Raw genomic sequence first — 20,169 nt, forward strand, 5'->3', positions numbered from 1 at the left:
GGTGCATGACGCTGAGGCAGCGCCCCCTGAGATGGCCCGAGTAAAGATGACTGTGAGAGCAGCCAGGTTGTGGGAGGGAATTAGGTGGCAATGCATCAGTGGGATGTGTTCTCTAGGCATCTGGTCCTGGAGGAGCCGTACCACGGGGAAGGAGGGCCAAGGAAGACTGAAGGAGGTAGAGAGCCTCCGATATGATGCCCTGGGGTCTGGGCCTTCCCTCTAAGCTGTGAAGGGGCCCCTGCAAAGCGCAGGGCCTCTCTGCCCAGTGCTAGGAAGCTGGTCTCACCCCACCCGACCTTGCTCACCACGCCTCCCATAGCCCGGGCCGCCCTGTGCTGCCCCAGGCTGGCACCAGGGGGAGGAGGAGGTAGTGGAGCGGGGGCGGGCATCTGGCTTTGACGGGCCACTGAGAGCCACAGCCACTTACTCCTCCGCTTTACGGGAGGTTTAGTGTACAGATGGGTTGGTTTTAAAGGGGCTCAAAATCATGGCACGCTGGGACCATCTCAATGTTCCCTGAACCCCAGTGCCCCATAGGTTGTGCTTGTGAGTGCCCACAGGTGGGCACAAGCTAAGTAGGAGTGCCTGCTCTCATTGGCTAACGGTGGCGAGGAAGGCTGGGGAAAATGGGTACTTCCGGGTTGCGTAAGACAGGCTCAGTGTTCCATGAGGACCCGTCTTCTGGTCCCACCCTGGGGGCGGGGCCTTCACACCTGGAGCTTACAGCCGGAGCACCGTTCAGCTGGCCAGCCAACCTGCTGCCACTCCCCAGCTGCCCACCCTTCCCCCTTTGGCTCCTGGCGCCATGATGCTCGCCTCCCGCCTGCACCCACACACACCCCATTGGTGCTCAGCCGCTGTGGGCGCGAGTCAGGTGAGCGGCAGACGGAGTGGTAGACCTGGCTCACCTCCTTCCCGGCGGGACTGGTGCCAGGGCTGCACTCTTCCCGGAAGGCTTCCAAGCTCCCCCACATGGCATCCTGTTGAGCCTGTTCCTGGGGTGCGGGGGCAGGCCTTCTGGGGGGAGAGTGTCTGCCCTGTGCTGCCCTGGCGCCAGCTCTCCCTGGAGGCCGTGGTGGAGTTGCCAGAGGGAGACAGCTGGGCCAGGGCAGGAGATTGGGGACATCTGAGATGGGAGTCAGTGGGATGAGACCACCTTCCTGCCACCACCATGGCCCTGCTGGTGGCAGCCTCTGGCCCCTGGGCTGATGTGCACTGGTGTTCACTAGATCGCTGTTGCTTCGCTGACCTTCAGTGACTTTTCCTGAAAGATGCAGAGCCCTCACTGTGCCCTCAGCTGGGCCCAGCACCCACAGAGGAGCTCAGGGACCCCCGTGGCTCCTTGGCCTTGCCACACTGGTTCCCCAGCCCCCAGTTTTCAGTGTCTGGAATCTCTGGGGAGTTCCACAGGGGAGACAGGGAGGTAGAGAGGCCTTCTTTGAGCACCCAGAATGTTTGTGCTCAAGTGGTAAGGGATCAGCCTTCTAAGATACTAGGGCCCTAAGTCTGTGCCTTCCAGTCTCCTCTTGTCTGCTGGCCCCTGTGTAGAAAAGAAAGCTGCTTTAGCAAATCTTCTTCTGCCCCTCGGCCTTGAGTTTGGAGCTGTGTGGCACCCAGAACCCTCCTGTCCTATGCCCAGTATCTTGAGCAAAACGTATCTTTTCCAGTTCCCCCTTGGCTTTTGGGAACAAAGATATCCATCAACACTCACTCCCCTCCCCTCTCTCCCTAAAGGAGACCCCATGGTCCTACTGAGGGTTCTGAGCTGCTCAGGGAGATGAGGCTGTGACAGTTGACCCACCCACTTCAGGGCAGTCATGGGGCCTGGGGGTGACATGCAGGTATCTGCCCAGCTGCAGTTGGTCCCTGGTCGTCTTCAAACATGTCCATAGAGTCCCTATGTCGTCTTAAGGAGAGGATGCCATGCCATGCCTCAGTTTCCCCAGGTGGCTTCTCTCAACAAGTGCTGCAAGGACCTCAAGGTGAAAGAGCAGGAGAAGGGAAGGAAGAGGCAGTGGGGGGCAGTAACCAACAGCACCCAGAGAGGCCTTCTCTCCTTCCTGGTGGGCCTCCACCTCCTAGCAGGTAGGAGCAGGCGGCAAAAAAGCAGTTGACCTGGAACGGGGCAGGAAGGTGTGTGAGCTGAGGCCTCCCCCAGCCTATCACATCCAGTGGAGACCAGGCCTCTTCCCTTCCGGTCTGGACATCGGCGCCTAAGTGGTGAAGTGCGTTGCAGGAAGGGAGATGAACTGGCAAGTTCTGTAGATGGTCGGGACCTCCCGTGTGGGACCAAAACCAGTCAGAGCCTCCACCCTCACTGGCCCCAGAAACAGTTCTGGTGGGAGGGGCCCCGCCTCCAGGTAGCTGGTCGCCCTGTTTCTCCTTGATGCCTCGTGGGTGAGTCCTGGTTTCAGGCTCCCTGAGAGCTGGGGATGGAGGAGATCCTAGGAAAATGATGATATGTGACAATCAGTCACAGCAATTAGTGTTTTGGTTAACAGGCCTTTTTTGTTTTCTCTCACCCAGACAGAATGTCACAAATAAATCCTCTCCTGCATTTGCATATTAATTGGATCGGAGACGTCAAGCATCTTTCATTAAAGAAAATGATCTGCATATTTGGAGACATAAAATAGTTATTTTGATGGGTTTTTTTCCCTAAGATCAGGGGGTGGGGGAGGTAGGTGATGGGAGCAGTAGAAATTGAGGTAGAGTGAAGGCAAAGCCAGCCAGCCCTTCCATCTGGAGTTAACCCTGTGCAGCCTGGAGTTGATGGGCCAAGCTTGGGCAGAAGATCATTTATATGTAAATAAATCCAGGAGCCAGGGGCCCCCAGGCATCGAGTGGTTGCCCAGGGCCCAGGAGCCCAGCTTGGCCCTTGTACTAAAGGGGTCCCCACCGGCGTTGTGGGTGACGAGACGGGCTGCAGCCCCCACTGCTGTCCTGCAGGGAGTGGTCCAGTGCCCACCTGTGTCCTGGAGCTCTGGCTGGCTTTGCCCAGCTCTCCATCCCTCCTCTCTCAGCTTGACCCCTGGGTCAGCCCACTCTTCCCGCCTCCTGCTCTTCCTTTCCCCTCGGCTTACCCATCTGTGCCTACTTTCTGCACACTCTCTGACCTTGGACTTCCCTGTGCCCTTCTCAGTCTTTGCCAGCCGTCATCCCTTTCCCCAGATGGAAGGTTTTCTGGGGGCAGCAGACACAAAGCCTGGAGTCATTATCACACACACTCGAAATAACCCAGAAAGCTGCCGGGCCCATATTAGGGCATGAGTCCCCATGGAAAGCTGAGTGAACGTATACTTTTGATAGGCAAATGTGACTGTCACAGGTCATCCTGGTTTCCCCTCCTGCCTTGAACTCTAGGCCCTCGTCGGCTGCTCTAGCCCGTGTGCCGGGCAAGGCCTCTTCTAGACATTTCTGAGCTTCCTCAGTCTCTCTGCCATCACCAGCTCCAAAGGCACAATCCCAGCTGCTGTATCCCAGTTAGAGGGGTGTTTAGGTGATGATGGTGATGATGGTGACGATGATGATGACAACTGCCACCACTTTTTGCACACAGAAAATGTGTAGACACTTTGCTAAGAGCTTTGCACTCATCGTGTCCCCAGATGCTCACCCCAGTCTTCCGAGATCAGCACTATCTTTGCATACATTTGATGGATAAGGAAACTCGACCTCAGGGAGGCCAGATGACGTGCCTATCAATGTCCAGCAGGGTTCAGAACTTGCAGTCAGAGCCAAGCTCTTCACACCAGATTGCGGGGTCTCCGGCCGTGGGGACCAGCGGGGGTCTGGCTCCTGGTTTGGTGGAAGCCAGCTATCATTCTTGGCCATAAAGTCAGAGGACTTGCATTGAGACTCTATCTCTGCACTTCTGCCTCCTCTCACCCCGCCAAGAAGCCCTGCCCATGTTCCCAAGATTTGCCTTTCCCTGAGGGGCGGGGAGCTGACTCCAGTGTGTTCTGTGGGCTGTTGGACCCTGGAGGTGCCCCTTCCAGACCTGCCAGAATCCCCCGTGCTCTTTGTGCGCAGTTTGGCTTAGAATTTTGGTTCCAATGCTGCTCCTTGCCTTGCAGCGCCACAGGCTCCTGGATGCATAGGGATTGGGCTGCACCCTAGGGCATGGCCCAGCTCCCTGGCTGAGCTGTGCATCTGCTCACCTGTGCCCACCCCCTTCCCCCGCCCCATGCCTTGCGGGTGGACCACCTCCTGCCTTGGGGTGGGCCTGGGCATACCGTGGAAACTTGTTGGCTTGGTGCTACTGCCCCACAGCGCCATCACCTTGAACTTCAGGGTCCTTTCTCTTCTGCCACCTTCTTCCAGTAGCCACGGCACTTGGGCAGGAACACTTCCCGGGTCTAAGGGGAGAGCAGAGGGGTATGGTCAAAAGGAGTTTTCATTCAAAATGAATCAGTTTGGATTCCAGCCTGGCTGTGTTTCTAGCTGTGCACCTTGGGCAGGTCACCTCCCTTCTGTGAACCTCAGTTTCTTCCCTTGCAAAAAGAGGGCAGTCATTCCTGTGGGCAGGGTCTGAGAAGTGATCTGGCTCATCTATGTTGAGTTCCCAGCTGCCGGCCTGGGATAGAATAGGCCCCCGCAAATGCCAGCTGAGGGGCGTGTGACTCCCCAGGGGGTCAGGACTCTGGAAGGGTCTCCCGGGCTGGGGGACGGAGGTGACTATTTCCCAAAGCATCTGACAGCTTGACCCCAGTGTGTTCCTTCCCATTCTCTGGACCTCGGCGACTTTGGCTGCATGTGCTTCTTGCAGGGGTGGTGGGAGGCCTAGTTGGTCCTCAAATTGGGGTCCTTGGAGAAGGTGCCCCAGGTGCCCTCATTGGGAAGCACACGGACAAGCCGGGCATTTATAGAGTGTGGGAGGGTCCTTGGGCAGCTGTACCTGTTTAATGCCAAGAAGCCAAGTTGGTTTAATATGATTGTAGCTGCTGCTTTGATAAATCAAAATAATTAAAAATAATCAATTTGATTCCTCAACCAACAGGCTGTGTGTGGGCCCAGGGGCTGGACTGACGAGCTAGGGCCGGGGAGGGGGGAGGGGGCACCGGGACACAGGAAGGCCTGTCTTTGTATGGGGAGGTGGGCATGAGCTCTGCAATCAATTAAGGAAAGAGTCTTTCAGCAGAGCTGTTGGCCAGCCTGGGCTGGAGCCTCAGCTGGGCCTGCCGCTGGCTCTGTGGCCTCAGGCCAACCTCGATTTCCTCATCTGTCAAATGGGGTGATAGTTCCGCCCACCTTGCAGGGCCATGTGAGGAGTCAGGGCTTTGCTGAACCCGTGGTCAAGCGTGATGGGAACATCGGTCGGCCCCGGGCTGTGTGGGCATCAGGTGGCCCCTCTTGGCCCCGTCCTTGTACCCCGTGTGGATACTGCAGTGGCTGAAGCCACCAGACGTGTTCACAGCAGTGAGCAGCCCTGTAGGCCCAGCAGTTTACTGGGGGCTCCTCCTGCAGCTGCCGGGTGTTGTCCTAACACAGGACTGTGCTGTCTGTGAGGACATCCCCTGTTGCAGGGCGTGTCTACTGATTGCTCCCTCTGGTTCCGAGCTGGGGCAGGAAGCACATGCCACCTCCCTGTGGACCTGAGCCCCTGGTCAGGGTGCCGGCGACTCCGACGTGGGTGGGTGGGAGTTGGAGAGGGCAGCCCGCCCCTTGGCTTCCCCCACTCCCCACATCCTCCAGAGCCGTATTTGGTGTCTCATCCACAAGAGCCTGAGCAGCTGGAAATCTGAACCGAGTGGAGGGGGCAGGGGCTGGTGGGAAGGGAGGGACAGGGTGTCTGTCTCTTTAAATGCACTTTGTGTCCGTGTGATAAGGAATTTGACGGCTTTATCAGAAATACCAAAGCTTTATTTAGCAGGGTGAGGCTCACACCACTCAGCTCCACACAATCTGCTGATAAATTGCAAAAAAGAAAAAAACCCAACATCTCACCAACACCCAGCACAGCAAGAAAGGAAAGACGAGGCAGAAGGAAGGGCAGGAAAGCAGAGTTGGGAGTTCGGGGGGATTGTGGAGTTGTCGGGAGCGGGGCGGGTGCACTGAAACTGCAGGGACTTCCTTGAAAGGACTGATAGGCAGGCCGTCTTCTACTCTCCACTGGTGACCTTTGTAGATTTTTCTGTTATTAAGTAAAAAAGACGATAATTATTTTCAATCTTCTAGAGAAAGGGCTGATTACAGAGACGTGTCGTTTATCTCCTGCTCCTGTCCCTCCACCAGCCCAGCTCACCCAAGGCTCTAGGTGAATCCTTCAGGCTTCCAGGCTGGCTGTGCTGGTGAGGGCAGGGCCAGCCTTGGGATGGGGAGAGGGGGATGTTAGGCAGGGTGCAGGAGGGACCATCAGGGAGTGAGGGGCTGCCCCTCATTGCAGCTCTGAGGAAGGTGATCCCCACTCCGTACCACATGGCCGTGGCCGAGGAAGCCGGGGAGGGGAGGGCGTGAGACAGCCTGTGTAGGACAGAACTCCATGCCCAGGGTGAGGTCTCCACCCGGGTCACCCAGGGGAAGCCGAGGAGCTGTGGCATGGCCCTGTCTACCTGCCACATTCCAGGACTTTCCTGCCAGTTGGGCGGCTCTGGGGGAGCGCCCCTACCCTGGCCACTCCAGCTTTCTTGTGCCTCTGGAGGGTCAACAGAATAGGAGAACGACATTCCCATTTCTGTTGTCCGCCTTGAGCCTTCTCTTTGCACCCCGCTTTGTCTGGAGGAGGCCCATCCCCTGATCTGGCCTCTGGTCAGCGAACAGGCTCAAGTGCCCCAGCCCTTGCTGTTCCCCTTGACTGTCCGCACTGCTCCCCGTGCCCTCTGTTCCCCGGGAGTCTTTGGATGTGAACCAAACAAATTTAAGCTCACGGTCCCCCATCCACGCCCCTCTGAACGTGCTGTAAGGTTTTGCCTCCACCGGCCAGCTTGTACATATGATTTCCTCTGGAAACCGAGTCAGGCGTCAGCGCTCTGGGCCCACCCGAGAGCCGTGTGGAAGGGAAGCTGGGTGTTGGGCGTGGTGAGCAGTGGAGAAGGAGGTCCCTCTGCTTCCCCAGCGTCCTGGGGGCCTGCCCTCTGGCTGGCTGCACACGAGGGCTTCTCCTGGCCCAGCTGCCGGGCTCCCGTGCTCCTCACCGCTTTCTGATGGCTCCGCAGCCCGGCAGAGCCGGGGGCTTGGCGTCCTCACCGCAGGCCCTGCCCATGCCATGTTCAGGGCTGCTCCTGCTGTCCTCCCCCCAGTGTTCCTCTTGGGGCCCCCCAGGCTCTGTTGAGGAAGGGAGGTCTCTGCCCAGAGGGGTGTCCCCGAGCACGGCCGAAGGGCCAAGGCTTTCCAGAGCCCACGAGCTGACCCCTCAAACAGGAGGGAAGCTGGGCAAGGCCAGCGAATGCGTCAGGGGCAGTTAGGGGGCCCAAAGTCAGGCTGACCGAAGGCAAGGGTGAGCAGAGTTCGAGAATAACTTTGCACCCTCTCCCGAGCCAAGGAGGTCTGAGCCTGTGCGCTCCCTAGAGGTGGCAAACCAGAGGGAGCGCCAGCCAAGGTGAGGCCAGCAGGCCTAGCGCTGGCGGCAGGTCAGCCTCACAGGAATTCCTCGGCTTTAGACAGTGGAGCAACAGGCTTAGCCCAGCTGCTCAGAGAGGGGAAATTCTGGGCGGAGAAACAGGGGAGCTCGGAGGAGAGGGTGGAGGCTGAGCTGGCCAGGGAAGGGCAGAGGGTGGAGGAAGCTGCAGAAAGGCAGCAACTGGGAGACAGACAGGAGGAGTAAATGGAAGTGACAGGGTCAGGCCAGACCTTTGTCCTGCAGCCTGATTAGAGAGTCTGCCCTGGATTTCTGAAACTTTGGGATGTTGTCGGACAAACTGGAGCTTAATTCTGTCAGAGCGCTGGGGAGATTAGAATTGACATCCTGGGAGCACATTCCTGGCTGGGCAGAAATCCAGCCCCCGCTGGGAAAAACCTATGAAAGCATGGCCAGCCCAGTGGTGGTGGCAGGGGGTGCCCGTCGGCCCTAGTGGCCACTCCAGGCTCGTGGGTTGGAGCCAGGAGCCTTTGGAAGACTGGGCTGTGTCGCTGGAAAGCTCTGGCCTAGTGGAAAGAATGGAGGCCCGGCAGAGCCACCTCTGAGTCTAAATCCTGGTTCTGGGCCTTTTCCTAGCTGTGTTGCCTTGGGAAGAAAGCTTCACTTTGTTGAGCCTCAGTTTTCTTGTCTGTAGAATGGGCCCACTAAGTCTGCCTTCTGGGTCCACTAAACCTTCCTTTCCTTTGAAGTGGGAGGCATAACCTTGGAGAGCCGAGAGGGACGGGTCAGACTTTTTCTTTTCTTTCTTTGTTTTTTTTGGCCTCGCTGCGTGGCTTGCGGGATCTTAGTTTCCTGACCAGGGACTGAACCCAGGCCCATGGCAGTGAAAGCGCCAAGTCCTAACCACTGGACCACCAGGGAATTCCCGGGTCAGACTTTTCTTCACGCTCCGCCGCAGCAGAGCCAGGGCCTGCTGTAGCACGATGAAGACTTCCCTCGCTGAGCTCCCTTTGCTGGTCAGGCAAACCAGGGAGTGTCATCCCGACAGACTGCTCCAGCTCAGCATGTGGAAGCTTCCTGCCCCTTCACCAAGGGGGTCCCTTCCAGCAAGCAGCCCACGTCAGCCATGAGAAGCCCGCAGGAATCCTTGGAGATGGCCGCATCCCTCTCGGAGAGTTCCCAGGAATCCCCTGCTGAAGCTAAGTGAGCCCAAGGAAGCAACACAGGCCTGCTCCCCACCCCAAGAGACCAGCTTGGGGGACTGGAGTGAGGGCCTAGCACCGGAGCCCCAGAGCAGGCTGTTTCGAGAAGAACAGAGTACCCCTCCCCACTTCCCTCCTGATTCTAATGGCTTTCAAATATTGGTAAATATTTTGTCTAACGCAGGCTCTCATGGCAGAGAGCAAAGCTGTCTGCAGTTCAGGACCTACAAATTATTTATTAAAGATCTGAGATGCGGTGCAATTATGTGGAAAGAACCCAAAAAATTAAATAAATAAGTAACAAAATAAATAAATAACAACCATACTGGCCTCTTGAAGGCTTGGGGAGCTGCATACATGATTGCCGTCTTGATGAAATCCCCCCGGATGTAATGAGCTGATTTTCTGCTGTTAATATTGCATCTGCTGATGAAGGATTCGTTAGGATAATGGAACGAAGCTAAAATATAAATGACTCCCTGTCAAGAAGCAGCTTTTGTTTGTTGATCTCCTGACAGTTCCCGGGCCAAGGCAGGGGTTTCTGTGCGCACATGCATTCGGGAGCAGCTAGGAGGGCAGGCTGAGGGCTGGGAGGGCTGTCCCAGGGGCCTGGCTCCCTGGTTATCCTCAGCTTTTCCTGCAAGGTGGAACTCCCCGTCCTTGGGGAGCCTGAGAGCCCTGTGGGTAGGGAAGTCATTGACTCAGACCCTCTTTCCCCACGTGGGGGGCAGCGTGTTGCACTACGATGCCGGGCAGCAGCACAAGTTGTCTGGGGAGCCTGGCGGAGAGATGGGTGGAGTGGGCCGTGCGTGTTGGGATTCACACGCGACAGGAGCCAAGCCGTGTGTGCGCAGAGGAACGGCCGCGCTGGGGAGATGGCATCGTGGGCTCTTGAGTGACGTGTGCCCCCGTCTCTGGAGGCACCCTAGCCTTCCCATGTTGTCTTTTTCTTCAGCGCATCTGTGAGGCCTAGGAACGCCTCGGGCGGGAGCGCATGCCCTTCTTGAGGACAGGAAGGAGAGGGGACCCGTCTGAAATTAGGGTGATTCACCTTCCGCCCCCTTGCTTGGCTCGTCTAATATTCATGCTGAGCTGCCACTTGGGAATAGCCTTCTGCTCGCCTGCTGCTGCTGCCTCTTCTCCTGCTTCTCCTTCTTCAGCTATATCACTTTACTTTATTGTGGTAAAATGCACAGAACGTAAAATTTACTGCCGTAACCATTGGAAGCTGTACAATTCGGTGGCATTAAGTACATCCACAGTGCAACCATTACCGATATCTGGTTCCAGAAGTTTTTCATCCCCCCGAACAGAAACTCTGTACCCATTAGAAGTCCCTCCCTATTTCCCCCGTCCCCCGACAGCCGCTAATCTGTGTTCCGTCTCTGTGGCTTTGCCTATGCTGAAAGTTTCACGTAAAGGGAATCGTATGACATGTGGTCTTTCGCATCTGCCTTCTTTCAAGGTTCATCCATGTTGTAACCCGTATGAGAACTCCATTCCTTTTCACGGCCGAATAATATTCCGTTTTGTGGGGACCCCGTGTTGTTTATCCGTTCATCTGCGTTGTGTTCAGCTTTTGGCTGTTGTGAGTGGAGTTGCTGCGCACACTCGTGTACAAGTTTTTGTTTGAGTCCCTGTTTTACAGTCTTTCGGGTATATACCTAGGAGTGGAATTGCTGGACCTCTCCCCAGTTTATTAAAGGCAGGGCCCCTGAAAGCTAGTAACAGGTAATATTTGTTGAGCACTTACTGTGTGACAGACCACAGTGCTTTTCAGCGGGTCTTCACAACAACTGCAGAACGGAAGCTCCGTGAGGACTGTCCCTGGTTACCAGTGTTCTCCAGGTCTAGGACAGTACCCAGCATATAGTAGGTGTTCAAGGAAAATTACTGAATGAAATGCATTTGAGGTGGGGCTCATACCGCCCCCTCTTCAGTTGAAGAAGCTGAGGCCAAGAGAGGTTAAGCAGACTGCCCCGGCAGACACCATGGAGAGTAAGTGGCAGAGGCAGGATTCAGACCTGGGTCTCACCTCCTCTGCAGTTCCTCATGTAAGCTCTGTATTTTCTCTTCCTCGGGCCTAGCACAGTGTCATGCGCACGGGACATACTCAGTGTGCGTCCTGACGATCACTGTGGAGCAGGGACGGGGAGCGATCTAAGCCAATGACCTGGAGGAGGGCTGGGGAGGGCCCAGAGGAGGTGTTGTCCTTCCGTACATCTGTCTGATGGAACGCGCCGTCTGTCCAAGGAGGCACTGCCTCACCCACACCGAGCCCTGAGCTGCAAAGACCGCATTGGACGCACTGCTCCCAGCACCCCAGAGAAACCTTCTTGCCAACATCTTCGCCAGATCTGTTCCTCACCTTGACCTCCGAGGCCCTTAGACGGGGAAGAGCAAACCCAGCTGCTCACTTGGACCCCTCTTCCTGGGGACAGGATGGGTCCCACCAGGAAGATCTGAGCCACCTCCACCTGGAGTGGTCAGGCAGGGCCTCTGGGAGATGGAGGAGTTTCTTCCCCCTGTGGGGGCTCAGGAAAGGTGGGGAGGCTGGCCCTTCTCCTGCAGCCCAGAGAGAGTAAGGCATGGCCTCCCATCACAGTCCTAGCCCATGGCAGGGCCTGTCTCAGTTTCTGAGACGGGAAAAGAGAGAGGGCAAGCCAGGTGTGAGGACCACCCAGGGCAGCATCCATTAAAGGAACTAAGGGCCTGGGCAGGGAAGGTGTGAGACCGAGAGAGCAAGCTAGAGGTGTTGGACCAGCAGAGGCTTCAGCCCCTGCAGGATGGGCGGGTCAGCTGGGTACCTCTCTGAGCCAGGACTTTCGAGAACAAGGTGGGAAAACCCCTTTCCTGCCCCCAAACTACTAGATCCTTCCTCTTGAGCCTATACAGGGTTTTAAGGAGTCTGGCCAAATTTCAGCCCAGACTGTGTTTGCAGACCACTGCCCGCCTCCTCAGAGCCAATCCGGAGGCCTGGCGCTGACCCCAGCTGTCCCCGGCCTGCGGGCGGCTGTTGGGCTCCTTCCCCTACATGGACAGACAACCTGCCCTGGCCGCCTCGGCCCCTCATTGTCTGCTAACCACTGTGTAGAAGTTTGGGGCTTCCTTTGACCTTTCCGTTGTGCCTGGTTATGCGGCGGCCACCGGGCTGACACGCTGGCCCTGGCGTCGTTGCCGGGGCAACAGCGCAGACCCTGCCCGTGGCCCTGAGCCCTCAGCACTTTCATTCTCTTTCTTTCTTTCCTCCTCGTTCCTCTCTCTCCCTCTCCCTCTCTCTCTCTTTCTCTGTCTTTCTTCTTCTCACTCTCTCTCTTTTTTTTTTCTTCACTCTTTTAGCATGGTTTTCCTAAAAAGTTTTTTAATCAATCAAATTTGAGGCAGAAAATAGGTTTTGTCACGCCTGGTCCCGGGGTGGTTTGGCTCTCACTCAGGCTCCTGACAGCTCCTCAATGCAGGACAGAGGCCAAACAGAATATTTCTCGGGGAAAGTGCCCGTTTCCATGACACTGCCCCTTGTTGTCTGTGCTGCCCCCTCCCCAAGCTGCCCGCTGACACGGCCTCAGCCCTGTGAGAGGCCCGGCCTGGAGACGGACGGGGTGTGTGCGGGTGCCGGAGGGGGCAGGAGACGGCATGGGGGGGCGGGGTAGATGGGCCGCGACAGCTGCCCCGAGCCTCCCCTCTGTGGCCTGCGAGGGCTGGGGAGCAGGTAGGGGCGGCAGGGCTGAGGAGCCTGGCTCGGTGCTGCGTAATCAGCTGAACCTCATAAATATGGAGCCGGGGAGCCCAGGGTGAGACGCGCGGAAGCCACATCCCGGATGGTCTGTGGCTCCAGCCAGAGGGGACTGCAGGCGGATGAGGCCTCTTCGGGTCCTGGTACGCTGGTCACAGCAGCTTCTTCACCCTTCCCTCTCCCCCTTCCCTCCTCGCCAGCCTTTCCCTCCACCACTCCCCCCGCCCCGCCCTGCGGCAGCCCCCTCCCTACCATCTTTGGCGCCCTTCCTGCCCTCCCTCACCTCCAGCACCTCCTGTGCCTCTGGTCCCCTCCAGCTCCCAGGCCCACAGTGCCCCACTCCGAGCTCCCTGCAGGCCCTCCGCGGCTTCCCTCTCTGCCCCGCTTTCCCTCTCCTCCTTCCCACGTCGCCCTTCCACCCTCTCCCCTCTCTTCTACTCTTCTTGTTCTCTTTTATAATTAATGATTAGTTTTAATTGGTTTGCTTAGGCAGCCTGACAGCAAATGAACAGAAGCCAGCCCAGGGCTGCCAGGCCCGGGTGAGAGACCACTGCACTTCCGAACCGGAACCGGCCGGGGGAAGGCAAGGGCAAGGCTGACCTGCAGACTCTGCCTCGGGCCCGGCTGTCAGCGGGTGGGTCAGGCCACACCTGGGCTGGCGCAGTGGCCAATGGGAAGAAGGCGGGAGGATCTTCACACACAGTCCGGGCTCTGGTCTGTCAGCTTTCTCTGTGTGCTTTGTTCTTACTGTCCTCCTCATGTCCCCTCCATGTTCTCACTTATGTAAGACATTGTCCACATCTTCCGAGATTAGGGGCAGGTAAAAGGAGAGCAGGGGCCCTGTCTTTAGACTGGGACAGGGCTTAATTCCGATCCCTCCCTGTGGACCTATGGGGTTAGCAGCTGGACACGTCTGGGCCAAGATCTTGCTTTGTCACATGGACAGGAGGGAGCAGGTAACAAGGCCCGTTGTCACTGTTACCTCAGCTGCCTGCCTACAGTCAGCTGCCACAGCCTGGAAGCCAAACAGACCCGGTTCTGTTTCTGATTTACCGTGTACCTCTGCATAGAGCTCAACCTCTTGGTCCTCAGTTTTCTGGTCAGAGTACTTAGGTTGAAGAACATTGGATGGGTGCAGGATGGGTGGATGGGTGGACAGCTGGCGGAGAGTGGCTATGTTGGCCAGGATCCCTGAGCACGTTACTTCTGTTTCTTAGCCTGGAAGGGTTGCACCTCACTTCAGCCTTCCTAAGTGTTGGGGCTCCTGGTCTCCTCTGTGTTTCCCTCCCGGCCTTGCAGAATCCTTCCTTAACTGCAGCAGCTTTCTGAGTCTCTGCCAGGCCCTGGGTGTGCCCAGTCACTCACTCACACAGGCCAGAACCAAAGAGCAGGAACAGTGAGAGGCAGAGAGTGACAGGGGAAGATGCCCGGGCAGGACGGAGAGAGAAAGTTGAACTTCTCAGGTCCCCACGGGGGCTCCAGAATCCACCCAGTGTCCCAGATCCCACCCAGAGACAGCCTCCCTGCTCCCGTCCGCCAGGCCGCCTGCCCCGGGCCAGGTGAGGGGCAGGACCCCAGTTCACGTCCTGGTCCCCGCACGGTAAGCATCTCCGCCCTCCCCCTCCCTCCTCCACCCCCAGCCAACTCCTGGAAAGTTTCCTCCCCGATTGTTCTGTGTGATCAGATCTGCAAGTTGCTCTCTAAGCTTCTTGTCACATTTTGACTTAATGAAGTGCAACTGCTGAGGGATTTGGGTTCAGCGCTCCGGTCTCCCGCGCTCCCTTGTTGTCAGAAAACAGGGGTGGTTGGGGACGGCAACACCGCGCGGCGAGTCGTTATCATTCCGGTCAGTCTGTTTAACACAAAATTAAACAAAGAACTAATTAGTGCCTCATGAATTAATAAATGCACAGTTGCTGGGGAGGATGGGAGGGGAGAAAAAGGTGGTGGAAGGGAGATACTGGAGTTGTGGAGTTGGGGGGCTTTGGAGGTTCAAGGGAGGCTGGCCGGGGTGCCTTGAGAGATCTCAGGCGGGCGGGTGTGGGATGGACTGGACAGCGATGACGCCCCGCTGGGCCCCTGGGCGGGCTGGCTGGGCTGTGAGCTCTGACAGCCAAGCCTGCCCAGCGCCTCTCAGCGGAGGCCCAGGGTCTCTCTCCCTTGCCCCGTGGCCCAGCGCTGCTTGGCCTCCACTTCATCCAGCTCTCCTCTCCGACTGCTTGTTTTTTCCACTCTTCCCACCTCGGCCCCCTCTTCCATCTCAGCAGGGCTCCTCTTTCCTCTCTGCTGCCCCCTCTCTCTGTCCGCCCAGCTCTCTGCAGAATCTTAGCTTCCTACCATCTGGGTCAGATGGGCATCAGAAGCAGTGGGGTAACCCCCCCAACTGCTCGATGCCCACCGGAGCCCGGTGTCCGGCAGGGTGGGCTCTGCCTCAGTGGGCACCCTCCGCCCAGGCAGCCCAGCAAAGGCAGCGAAAGCTGGCAGAGGACCCGGCCCTCCTTAGGAGGATGCGTCAAGTACAATTAGCATTATCTGTCTAAATATGTCCTGGGAACGGGAGGGCGGGCGGCGGGACTGGGTGGCATTCCCGGAGCCCCGTACAAGGTCACCTCACCTCTCACAATCCCCCCAATCTGATTTGGGGATTACACAGCCTAAGGAAATTGGTGTTATTCCTCTTGCATCATTGATAAGCCACAAAGGAGGGAGTAGGGAGAAAAAAACCCTAATAAGCAGAAAACCCTTCCCGAGTATGGGTGGAGCTCTGAAGGCCCACGGGGTGGGAGCGGGGCGGGCTCGGGCAAGGGCAGGTGGGCCCCGGTCAGCAGGCAGAGGGCTCCTTGGGTTTTCTGTCCACACGAGGCGTCTGTCCCATTTGAACCTAGCTCCCCAGACTCACGTGCTGGGCAGGAGGGCCGGGGCCTGGCAAGCTGGGCTGAGTCCCGTGTTGGCTAAAGTCCCCCTACCTTGCTGGGCCATGTTCCCTCTCCCTACGTGCGCCCCCGGCATGGCTTGTGACTCATCAGTAGGACCCCAGGGTGGAAGGTGCTGTCTGCAGCCTATTCCTGGGAGTTGAGGCTTCCTGGTGCCCTGGCCCCTGGTCCACCCTTGCCCCTCAGTCACCCATATGCTGTAGATTTTCAGGGGCCAAGGGAAGAGAGGGAGGGATAGGTGCGGCTATATCCTGTCATTGTCCCCAGGCCCTGCTGCTCAGCCACTGCCGTTCCAGGGGAGCACCCCGACCCGCACACCCGCATCTCTGCCCCCACGGAGGTGTGTGCAGTGTGCTCTGACTTTTCTCTCTTTGGTTAGGGGTGCGCTGAGGACCATATTTCCACTGTGATCAGCCCCTGCTGCTTTCTGAATTTTTTCAAATTTTGGTCGGCACGTCCTTTCAGATGGGCCAAGATCAGTGCCCACTCCGCGCGTCTGAATTTTTGACACCCTTGGCCACCCTGGAGCATCAGCCCCTTGGCCTGGGGGTGGCAGGGAGCCCTTGGGCACACACTGGGGAGTTGTACGCGTCCTGCCTTGAAAGGCTAAGAGGCTCTTCTCTGTCCCTCCCCAGGATGAAGTGACGCCCCCACTGCGAGAGAGGAGCCTCTAGGACCCGCTACAAGGTAAGGCCTGAGCCCTTCCCTGATCCGTGGGTCCTTCCCCCCAGTGGTGACCACGCGCCTGGCACACGTGTCAACCTGGGCTGGGCCCAGTCGTGCCGAGCCCCCAGGGTGGGTCTGGAAGATGGAGACAGGGAATTGGAACCACACTGCCCATCTGAACCTGGCAGGAAAAGATGACCCCAGTAGAAGGGTCTCAGATTCGTTCTTAGGCTGGAAATGGGCTGGGGACCCGTGGATCGCTGACTCTGGGCGTGGAATGTGTTCAAGGCAGCGTGAGGCAAAGGGGCATCTGTGGTGCCAGGGCTCAGCCGCCCGGCAGTACCGTGCCCAGCTCTCCGCAGTGCTGTCTGCCCCCTGTGGCTGCTGCCAGCTCTCCCTGGAAGCTCTGCTTGTAGCTCGTGCTTGGGGAACCGCGTGGACTTGAAAGCCCTAGAAGTCCTGTCTCCTGGGAAGCTGCCGGCCCCGTGGCCTCCTCCTTCTTCCATGGGAGGCTGGCAGGGAGGAGGCCCCGGGTCCTGAGCCCAGATCAGGCTGCTGCCCTTCCCTTCCCCAGGCACTGGGCTCCCCTGGCCTGGCCGGGCCTTCACAGGCTGTCTCAGTTCTCGGGTGGCTCGAGGAACCTCGGGGCCACCGGGCCTCGGCCCCAGGCAGCGCCGTGTCAGAGGTGACCGGTGGAACGCCAGTGTTATGTAAATAGCGGGGCCTGCCCGGCGGGCGAGCTGGCTGGCTGCAGCCATCCATCATCCGTGCTCGGCGGGGCGGGGGACAGACACGGCACCGTGCGCCTGGCTCCAAACCTGTTTGTTTTCCCTTTGTCTCCCGCATTTCGGGGGCACGGCTGTGACCGGCTCTGGGTTTTGTCCTGCTGGCCCCCTCCCCCGGGAGGACGGGGGAAGGGAGGAGACTCGCGAGGCTCCCACCGCGGCATCCCTTTCGGACTTCAAAGGCTCCCCCAGCATTGTCTGTGCCGGCGGGCAGTGGCCCTGAAAACGTGATCAGAGGCGGCCGGTGTAGGGCAGGCCCGGCCCTCGCCCTGCGCTCTCACTGGGGCCTGTGGATTCCTCCCTTTGCCGCCAGCACCACCCTGGTTACAGCTCTGCTCCCCGGGCCTCTCTCCTCGCCTTTCTCTCCCCTGGCATCCCTTCTGGCCAGCCCGACCCTGCTGCTGCCCCACTCCCGTCCTCTCTTAGCCAGAGCTCAACACCTCTCCCCTGGCATCAAGACTCCTAGCATGTTGAGAGCTTCAACTCTCCACCCCTTCATATCATCCCTGAGACTCTGAAGCACCGTGGAGGGCTTAGGATGTTGGGAGCTGGGATGGACCAGTTCCTGGACATCTGTTTCCCATCCAATCCTTGTTCTCTTTCCCTTCTTTTTCTCCACCCTCTGCTGGTAATGAGAACCTGATTTCCTCCTGAGCCCTCTGCCCAGCCCTTCCTTCCACTTCTTGGCAAGGTTCAGATTGGCTACTTCTGTCCTGAAAGTCAGCCCCAAGTGCTTCCATTCTCTGGAGCAAGGCTTGGCAAAGTATGACCAGAGGGCCAAATTTGGCCCACTGCCTGTTTTTGTAAATAAAGTTTTATTGGAACACAGCCACATCCACTCATCTGCATATCAATTATGGCTGCTTTCACTCTATGATGGCAGAGCTGAGTAGCTACAACAGAGCACGTTTGGCCTGAAAAGCCTAGAATATTTATCTGGCCCTTTATAGGAAAAGTTTATTGTCTCTCCCTCTGGGGTTTCTGACTCCTGCCCTCTGCTCTTTTTTTTTTTTTCCAGTGGTAAAATATACACACCATGAAATTTACCATTGTAACCATTTTTAAGTGTGCAGTTCCCTAGCATTAAGTACGTTCACAGTGCTGTGCAACCATCTTCCTGCTCTGTGCTCGTGTCTTGCTCTGAGGGGCCCGGGCAGTTGTCAGGGAGCCCTGTCCCTGAGGTTGCGGGGCTGCTTGCAGTCCTGGTCCCTTTGGGGCTGCCCTTTCTCTCTCTACTCCTTGTAGAACCCCATCTCCTGCTCAGTCCCACCTACGTAGAAGTCCCGGCTTGTCCTCTCCTTGACAGCCACTGTTTCCTCAGATCTCTTGCTCCCGGCATCCAGGAGCCTTGTGTCTCCATCCTGTAGCCTTCAGCAAGTTCTCAGATCCGCAGTTTCCTCTTCTGCAAGGTGAGCAGAATATCTACTTTGCAGGGTTACTGGGACAAGCGAGTGAGTGAATGGGGCCGAAGGTGGCTAGCCCGGGGCCTGACAGGTAGGCAGCGCCTGCGTTCCCTCCTTCCTTCATTCCTGTTCACCTGCCAGAGCCTGGGTCTCCACCATGCATGTAGGAGCCAGCAGTCATCCCTAAGCAGGTTCCATGCAGTCCCCCACCCCTGCCCCGGGACCACTGAGTCCCTCACCTTGGAGAAGCTGAGGCTCCTCGCTTGAGCGAGGGCCGTGGAAGAGAATGCCGCACGGGTGGTGGACTGGGAGTCACTGGAGTTCTCAGGTCGGTCCCGGGTCCTCCATGTCTGCTGCAGGGCCCTGGGAAGTCGCATAACCTCTCGAGCACCAGTTTCTCTATCTGTAAAACGGAGCCCTGACTACCACGCTCTCTGCTTTGTAGGCTTGTTGCAAGTACGAGCTAGGATGCATAGGGGAAAGCTGTGGGGTCTGCTGAGAGCAGAGAAAGCCAAGGGAAGAGTCTGGGTCTGAACTTGGGCCCATTCTGGGGCAATTGGGACCCACTCTGCAGTTCTGTGGAGAAGGCCCTGGACGTTACATGGTGGGCACACGCTCAGTACAGGGGCAGGGACCAAGGCTGCACATTACTAGCGCTGTGAGCTAATCTGGGAGCCAGGCTCCAAGCCCTAGAGGAAAGGCTGGCAGGGAGGGGGGAGGGGGGAGTGGGGAGCGGGAAGGAAACTGAAGCTGTGCAGCAGTCAGAGGTCTGAGACGAGCTGGGAGCCGGGTCCCCGCACAGCTCACTAGTTGCCCTTTCCTGCTGCTTCTGCTGCCGTCTCTCTTACTGTCCTCTTTTCGTGGGCTCCTGGCCTTTTGTAGATCTGTTTTCCCCTTCAAGCCTTCTCTCTGCATCCCATTAGTTTCTCTTCCTCTTCACCTTCCCACCGCCGTACTGCCACCCCCAACTCCACGGCGCTCTTTCTTTCTCCCTCTCTCTCCTTTTCATCTACTCCGAAGGCTTTCCTTTACTTCCTTGTCACCCTAATTGATTGCATTAACCTTTCAGCGTATTGGATTTCCTCGGCATCGTGCAGAGAGCCCTGCACAATATGCTTATAATCTGAGCCATAATGGACAGTTTGCAGTCAACAAGCCCCTTCTCCCATCTCTGCCATCGCTCCCGTTGACATCTCTCTTGCCCAGGCCACCATGGCCACTTCCCCTGCCAGCAGGGGTGGGGCAGTGGAACAGGGCTGGGAGGAAGCCGGCAGAGCTTGGACCCACCAGTGGATTTCCCGGCCTCTCCCCTCCTGGCTCTGCCCTTGGCCCTGCCTCTGCTTCTGCAAGCCCCCCAGGTCCTTGCCTTGTGAGTCTCTGCTCCTGGGACTCTCCGCCCGATGAGTGGCTGGTGGAGCCAGCTTGGATTCGGCGAATAAGAGAGTCCCCTGTTTCCACCAAATGGTCCTCAGAGGAAACCTCGCTTTCCCGGGAGGCTTTGGGGAAGGGTGATGGTGACCACTTCCGGAGGTGGAGAGTAGCTGCGAGGAAGAGTCTGAGATCTCTGGGCTTGCCTGGCCCCTGAGCTAACCAGAGGCCTCTTTGGATCTTCTGGAAGCTGGGCCCACTCCTGGAAAGGTGTGGGAGTACAGAGGAGACAGAAAGAAGGGGATCTGCTGAAGGCAAGGGAAGAGAGACAAAGACCCTGCTGGGGCTGGCCTGGGTGCTCAGGGCAGCAGCGGCCCCTCCCACTGGGCGAGGAAGCAGACTCGTGGCCACATTTGGGCCCTGTCTCCTACACTGGTCCCAGGATTGTGTGATTGGGATCCTTGGTGGGCGATGTCTCAGTCTCTGTTTCTCATCTGATGCTTGTCAGTAGCTTTGAGCAGACCCCCCCTGGCTTTATCAAAGGAAGAGAGACGTGATCCTGG

General features: G+C 57.8%; 1 protein-coding gene across 12 annotated transcripts in view; it reads left to right on the plus strand.

The window, feature by feature from the left end:
- CASZ1 (castor zinc finger 1) overlaps nucleotides 1–20,169 on the plus strand; it is a 155,287-nt gene that overhangs the window by 72,174 nt on the left and 62,944 nt on the right. For 9 of the 12 annotated variants that reach the window (XM_027110209.1, XM_027110210.1, XM_027110206.1 and 6 more), the window contains one exon: nucleotides 16,020–16,071. The exons of 2 other annotated variants lie outside the window; for them this stretch is intronic. The gene's annotated coding sequence lies outside the window, so the exon portion shown is untranslated. Of the gene's footprint in view, nucleotides 1–16,019; nucleotides 16,072–18,156; nucleotides 18,245–20,169 lie in introns of all 12 variants that reach the window. One more of the 12 variants, XM_027110211.1, reaches the window with a different exon arrangement.

The sequence above is a fragment of the Aethalodelphis obliquidens genome, unplaced genomic scaffold, assembly GCF_003676395.1.
Source record: "Aethalodelphis obliquidens isolate GAN/ISIS:26980383/991018 unplaced genomic scaffold, ASM367639v1 scaffold9, whole genome shotgun sequence".
NCBI classification, from domain to species: domain Eukaryota; kingdom Metazoa; phylum Chordata; class Mammalia; order Artiodactyla; family Delphinidae; genus Aethalodelphis; species Aethalodelphis obliquidens.